Below are 6,370 nucleotides of genomic sequence, written 5' to 3'. Positions count from 1 at the left end.
ACGATCTACCAGTGGATATGTGTTCTCTTTTGGGAGTGCTGCAGTCACTTGGAGCAACAAGAAACAGCCTACAGTTGCCTTGTCGAGCACAGAGGGTGAGTACAGGGGTGCAGCAATGGCTGCATGTGAGGTAGCTTGGTTGCATAAGCTACTTTATGATATGCATCAGTCTACAGATGGACCAGTTGTCATTTATTGTGACAACATGAGTAGTATACACTTGGCAAATAACCCAGTCTATCATGCTAGAACAAAGCACATTGAGGTGCATTATCACTATGTGCGAGAGAGGGTTTTACTAGGTCTTATTGATCTAGTTTATGTCAGCACAGAGGATCAGGTAGCTGACATATTCACGAAGGCATTGGGCGCAGAGAAGCTGCGCAAGTTCAGAGACCTGCTTGGTGTGCAGGAATTGGGATTGAGCTCGAGGGGGAGTGTTGAGATATCGAGCTCCACTCGTGATACGCCAGGGTGACCGTTGTGTATTTATGTCACCGACTTGTCAGTTGCAGACGCGGTTGGTACACCGCCCATGAATAATAGCTACATGATAGCTATTCTTATCTACTCTAGTTCGTGGCTCAGTTAGTATGCCACCTTAGTTAGTTGAGTTTGGTTTGAGACCCATATATAGGGTCCTTCTATTTCTTTGTACTTGAGTTCTTTTTGGCTTACACAACTAAGAAGAGGAAAACTGTTTTCAACCTCCACTTTTATGTCTTCCCCCATTATGCAAGCAAGAAAGCTTCAAGCGAGACTCCTTCCTTCTTTTCCACAATCTTGACACAAGTTGGGTCTCCTCATCCTCCGTCAAGTCATCAACAATGAATACAGGTCTTGGCTTTTCACCTTCCCCAGCCAAGTTAACTTCCTTGACTTTGGTGGGTCCCTCGATCGGTTCATTAGTTTGGCCTTGTCTTTTCGCTCCTAGCAAAATCACCACTCTGTCACCCTTTTTAAATTTTGTAAACTGTTTGGGTAGATCCTGCAGTTTCTTTTGCCTTTCTGCTTCTGAGTCCTTTGCTTGCTTCCTGGCCTCCTCCTTTAGTCTCCTGCGCCTTAGGTGGACTGGCAAGTCTCCCTTGGTGTGCTTGACTTTAGAAGGTTGTGGTATCTCGGGATCACTCTCAGTGCTGACTTCCGACTTTGAGTTAAACTCGCACCCCTCACTTGAGGAAGGTGTTTCCCCAGGGGGTCGTAGTTCAGTAGGTGCATCCAACTTGAGTACTGGGATTACCAATGGTTGTGCCACTCCGGCTTGCTCATAATCCACAGCTCCTATGCGTTCTAGCCAGGATCTGTCACACTCCATTCGCATGATTCCTTTTTTGTTCTGACTAGTCCTTCCTCTCCTAGGCCTCGATTTTGCCCTGATTTGTTCTATCGCTTTTCCTTCCGTGTCGTACTCTATTGTATCTATCTCTTCTTCACTCTCCTCTCCCGTAGAGTGAAAGTCCTCATACTCCTTATCATCAGAGTCCTGTCCTTCTGATTGCTCATCATCACCTAAGCTTTCCTCTTCAATCTCCGTGTCATCAGTAACTAAAGCCTAGTTATATAACAAATTCAGGTCGTGGACCTTGGTCCATTTCCATTCTGGCTTAGCTAATAGATCACGCAGAGGTTTTAAGTTAGCAACCAAGTTTCATTTTAGTTTATTGGTCAGATACTCTACGATTTCCTAAAGCTCTAGTTTGTTGCTGGGGATATGGAACAAGGCTGGTTTGCCTGGGTTGAGTGAGCTTCCTGCCATCATGCAGAGTGGCACAAGTGGCTCCTCAATCGGCATGGTTGTGGCTTTAGCAGCCTGCCGATATAATTCTTCCTCATCCGAGAATGGTAGTTTAATGGTTGCCAAAACGTGCATCCAATCCCTCTCATCCTCAGGGCAAGGAATATATTTAGTGAGTGATCCATAGGGTTTGGTCGTTTGAGTATCACCTTTCAGCATAGCTGAGATGGCATCTAGGTCAACAGGGGTCATCTTCCAAGTGTCCATCTCTACCCTTACTGCACTAGTTCTGTTCCATAGGAAAATCAAACCATCACCTCAGTCCTCAATGACACACGCATTCCTCATCCAAGGTCGGCCTAATAGTACGTCGTAATCCACTCCCTTCATGACAATGAAGTTTACGGAAAACTGCACACCGGCAATCTTTACTGGCCAATTCTTTAAGACCCCGAATGGTCTTACCTTCATCCCATTTGCTAACGTGACATTAAACCTGGTAGTCTCCACAAGAGGGTTTCCCCATGCCTCTAAGACTGCATGGCTTAGTACATTAACACCTGCGCCTATGTCTATGATTCCTTTTCATGTCATATCTCCTAAGGCTAGGACGGGTAAAACTGCATGCATTTCAGTGCCTTCCCAAAAAGCATTGATGTGCAAAGACTTAGGATTTGAGTGTAGAGTTAGACTTGGGATCTGTGTAACTACATCATGATCTTGCAGATCAGCACCCGCAAGTCCTGTGTGTCCCTCCATCAAGTCTTTTAACTCCTGCCACAAGGAATGATTTTGCCTAAGCAGATCTTTCAAGCTTAGAGTTACTGGAGTAGACAACAAGGTTGTGAGGAGGCTACTGGGCTCTTGTCTTCCCCTGAGGCTAGCATTTCTAGGCCATGCGTTCTGTCTACCCTAGCAAGTTTTCCCCTGCCTTACTGCTGAGTTGCCCCCAGTGGTGCAGGTATGCTTGCAGCTTGTGGTCTTGAAGGTGAGATTGGTGTGCTCACCCTGGAGAAGTCGTCAATGGGATCTTCTAATATGGGTTCACCATCCCTGAGGTGCTTTTGGGTATCCTTGACCCACTCCTTGACCTTAGCTATAGCCTCGAGCTGTCGTTTGGGGTGGGGATACTCCCTTACCTTGGCACTTCCTAGCTCGGCTGTCTTAGGAGTTGAGGTCTCCGCCTTTGCGTCTGTGACCTTCTTTCCCGTTACTAACATAGTCGCTTCCTCGGTTTTAAGAGTTATCTTTGCATCGGTTCTCTTTTTTCGTCTCCTCCAACTTTTCTTTTCTATTGAGGTTGCGTCAAGGTTACTTGGCCCTAGCAAGGAGATGCTTGCCTGTTTTGTTTGAGCTCGCGTCATAGCATGTAGTGGGATGGGCGTATCCTCACTACCAAAGGTTTCCACTCCAAAGAGCCCCAAAGGCACCGATGGCATGTTGGCGAAGCTGGTTGATGGCTTCCGCCTAGGACAGTCAGGAAACAGATGTGTGATTCCACACGCTGTGCATCTTTGGTCAGTCTTGTCCCTATTTTGCTGCTCTCTCTCAAGGCAGCGTGATGAGACATGACCGGGGTGTCCGCAAGTCCAACAAGTGACTGGATCCTATGGCTGCCCTCCTAGGCCTCTACCCCATCCTCATCCTAACGCCATCACCGGCACGGGTCGATAATCCATGAGGACCGCGTTGCCCTCGTCGTCATGCGAGACGTAAGGGTATATGTAGGTCTCTTCATCATTCAGCTCCTCCACGTAGTGTACTGGAGCGTCGCTCGGTGGGTGGGTCACATAAGGCCCGGGCGGTCTAGGAATGCCTATAGGATTTATGTCCATTCTAGGGACAACTGGTTTCACATCGTTAGGCGCGAGTAGAGCCAATGAAGAATGGCTGCGGCCTATTAGCTAGATAAGACTGGCCGTAGGGTTGCTAGTATGAAAGTCTTTGTGGTAGTCTGCAATGTGCGATATCGTGGCCGAACCTACCGCAGTTAACGCAAGGTCTTGACCTAGGGTCTTGACACTCGGCCGGCAAGTGGTTTCCGTCACAGTACATGCACTGGATGTGCGGGCGCGTTGGTCATCTCAACGTGTCTTGTATCTTGGCTAATTCCATCTTGACCTCAGCCAAGCCTTGGTCTGTCTCGGTGGCCTTCCCCTTATCTTGGGATGATGGGTTTGACCACTCACTAGAGGCTGACGTTCTCCCTAAGCTTCGCGGGTTGGTCTCTTCTAGATTTGAGCTCCTAGAGCTCCGCTCTTTCAGCTGGTCATTGACTCTGATGGCTTCCTCAAAAACTCTAGCCATCACGTCCCACTGCAAGCTTGAATTGCCTGCTAATGCCTTATATAACTCCTCGTCTCTAATTCCATTGATGAATATAGTTGAAACTGCTCTGTCAGTTGGTTGCTCGCCTAGAGGGATTCTCTTAAAGAGACTTCTCACATGGGTCACGTAGTCGCGGATGTCCTCCTTCTCTTTTTGCTTGACATTCATCAAGCATGCTAGCAGGTTATCGGAGTATCCGGGCTCGGCGAACCTCTTGATGAAGAGATCCTTGAGATTATTGAAGTTGGCTCGCTCCACGACATCCACGCTTGTATACCATGTCCTACCCTTGTCGCCTAAGCAAAGCCCGAATGCTTGCGAACGTTGAGTCTGGTCGTTGAGGCCGTTGGCTTCGCAGACTTGCTCAAACTACTCAACAAAGCTGTATGGATCGTCATGCGGTTGGTACTTGTCGAGTTGCTTGGCAGCAATCGGTATTTTGGCCTGGCTCTTTGAGCCTTGGTTTGCCCCTAATCCTACAAGCAGAGACGTCGCTAGTGCGGTGGCACTCTGCTCTACTGCGGTATTATCAAGCAACCATTTCATGAGGAACTCGCTCAATGTCATGTCTCCTTCTAGCACTCTCTCATGGTTTGTTCGGTTTCGGCCAGCCAAGTTCAGCACTCGCTGCACCTCATGCAGCTCCATGCTTTGCCTTTGGCTCCTAGCCTGTTGATCCCTATTATAATCAGCTATGCCCTGCAATGCCTTGCGGGCTAGCCTTCTCTCCTCCTCTAGGTCTGAAATGATTGCGTCTGTTGTCCTACCACGGTGCTTGTGCTGGGCGTGCACGTCGTAACTGCTCACCATCTACTATATAGCATCTGGGAATACACTCAAATCGAGCTCCTCGTTAGACCGATGGTCTGAGCTTTCTTCCGTCATGGTCGAATTCTTACGCCCCGCTGCGCTATCAATCAGATTGAATAGTCATGAACAGATCCTCGTCGTTGGCACTCCTTGCTTGGTTCTACCCTGCACTTCAGTTGTTTGTCTATGTCTTGGGTCCTCTCCTATTGGTGGGTTCCTTGAGTGATTTATCTGAATGAGTTCCTTTGATTATTGAACACAAACCTCAAGTTATGGTCACTTGGTGAGTGTGTCCTCTCCTATTGGTGGGTTCCTTGAGTGATTTATCTGAGTGAGTTCCTTTGATTATTGAACACAAACCTCAAGTTATGGTCACTTGGTGAGTGTGTCCTTTCTCGTGCACTTGTGCCCAATCAGGCTTTCAGCTTTTTTAAGTGTGCTTCAAGTGCGGAAGTTCAATGTGAGTGCCGCAAGCAATTCCTCGGCGTCTTACTCACTCTCACTCGTTTCGGGCCCGATAGGCTTTGTTGCTCAAGTCCTGGCCGTTCTAGTGGGTTCTAGGGTCTGTGCTGCTTCTTACCGTTCACTAGGGGGTAGGTCGCTAGGGAGTGCTCCAGCACTATCCCTTGGTCTTGACTCCTACATCAGGAACTGCCTACAAGGTGTTCGTCATGTCGTCCTGGAGTGGGTTGCGCTTCCAGTCGCTCGTGGAGCTCAAGTTTTGATGTTTTTCCCTCTCTTTTTTTTTGGTGTGTCCGACTTTGGGAATCGGACATCCGATTTACCAATGGTCCGATTTTAGGAATCGGACCAGGTGGGTCCGAGTTTGAGTAGTCCAAGTCTCAGAATCGGATGGGGGTTAGGTGTCCGATTTTAGAAAATCGGACAAGTTTTCCGATCAGACGGGGGTTGGTCCAAGTGTCCGATTCTAAGTGGTCGATTATGGGCTGGTTCGATTTTGGAAATCGGACCAGACAGGGTGGTCCGATTGCTGACGTGTCCTAATTCGTCCGATCGGACGGGGTTGGTCCGAGTCCGAGCGTCCGAGTCGAAGCGTCCGAGTCCGAGTGTCCGAGTGTCCGAGTCGGACAGGTTGGTCTGATCGGACGGTTGTTCAAGCGTCCGATTCTCAAAATTGGACGTCCGATTCTGGGAATCGGATACTGAGTCAGGTGTCCGATTCCACCGGCCTGATGCACTTTCAAACACGGATTCGTCCAAAATCTCAAGATATCGATGACTATAGACCACAAAATTCACCAGTAATGATGTTAGAGTGGTGGGGGAGAGATCTATGTACCTGGGGATCGCCAAATGCAACGTCACGCCGTGCCCTGATCGATCGAACGGTCGCCCAAGCTCTCTCTCTCTCTCTCTCTCTCTCTCTCTCTTTCACTCTTAGCTGGTTGCAAATGAGAATTCCCTTGCCCTTCTAGAACTTATAACCCTGTTGGTCATTCCCCGGATGCTACAGATCACTCTCCTAGCGATTCCTAC

This window comes from Lygodium microphyllum, chromosome 25, assembly GCF_053477565.2.
Source record: "Lygodium microphyllum isolate KBCC chromosome 25, Lygodium_microphyllum_v1.1.10, whole genome shotgun sequence".
Taxonomy (NCBI): Eukaryota; Viridiplantae; Streptophyta; class Polypodiopsida; order Schizaeales; family Lygodiaceae; genus Lygodium; species Lygodium microphyllum.
The sequence above is the reverse complement of the archived record's forward strand: the minus strand, read 5'-3'. Positions refer to the sequence as shown.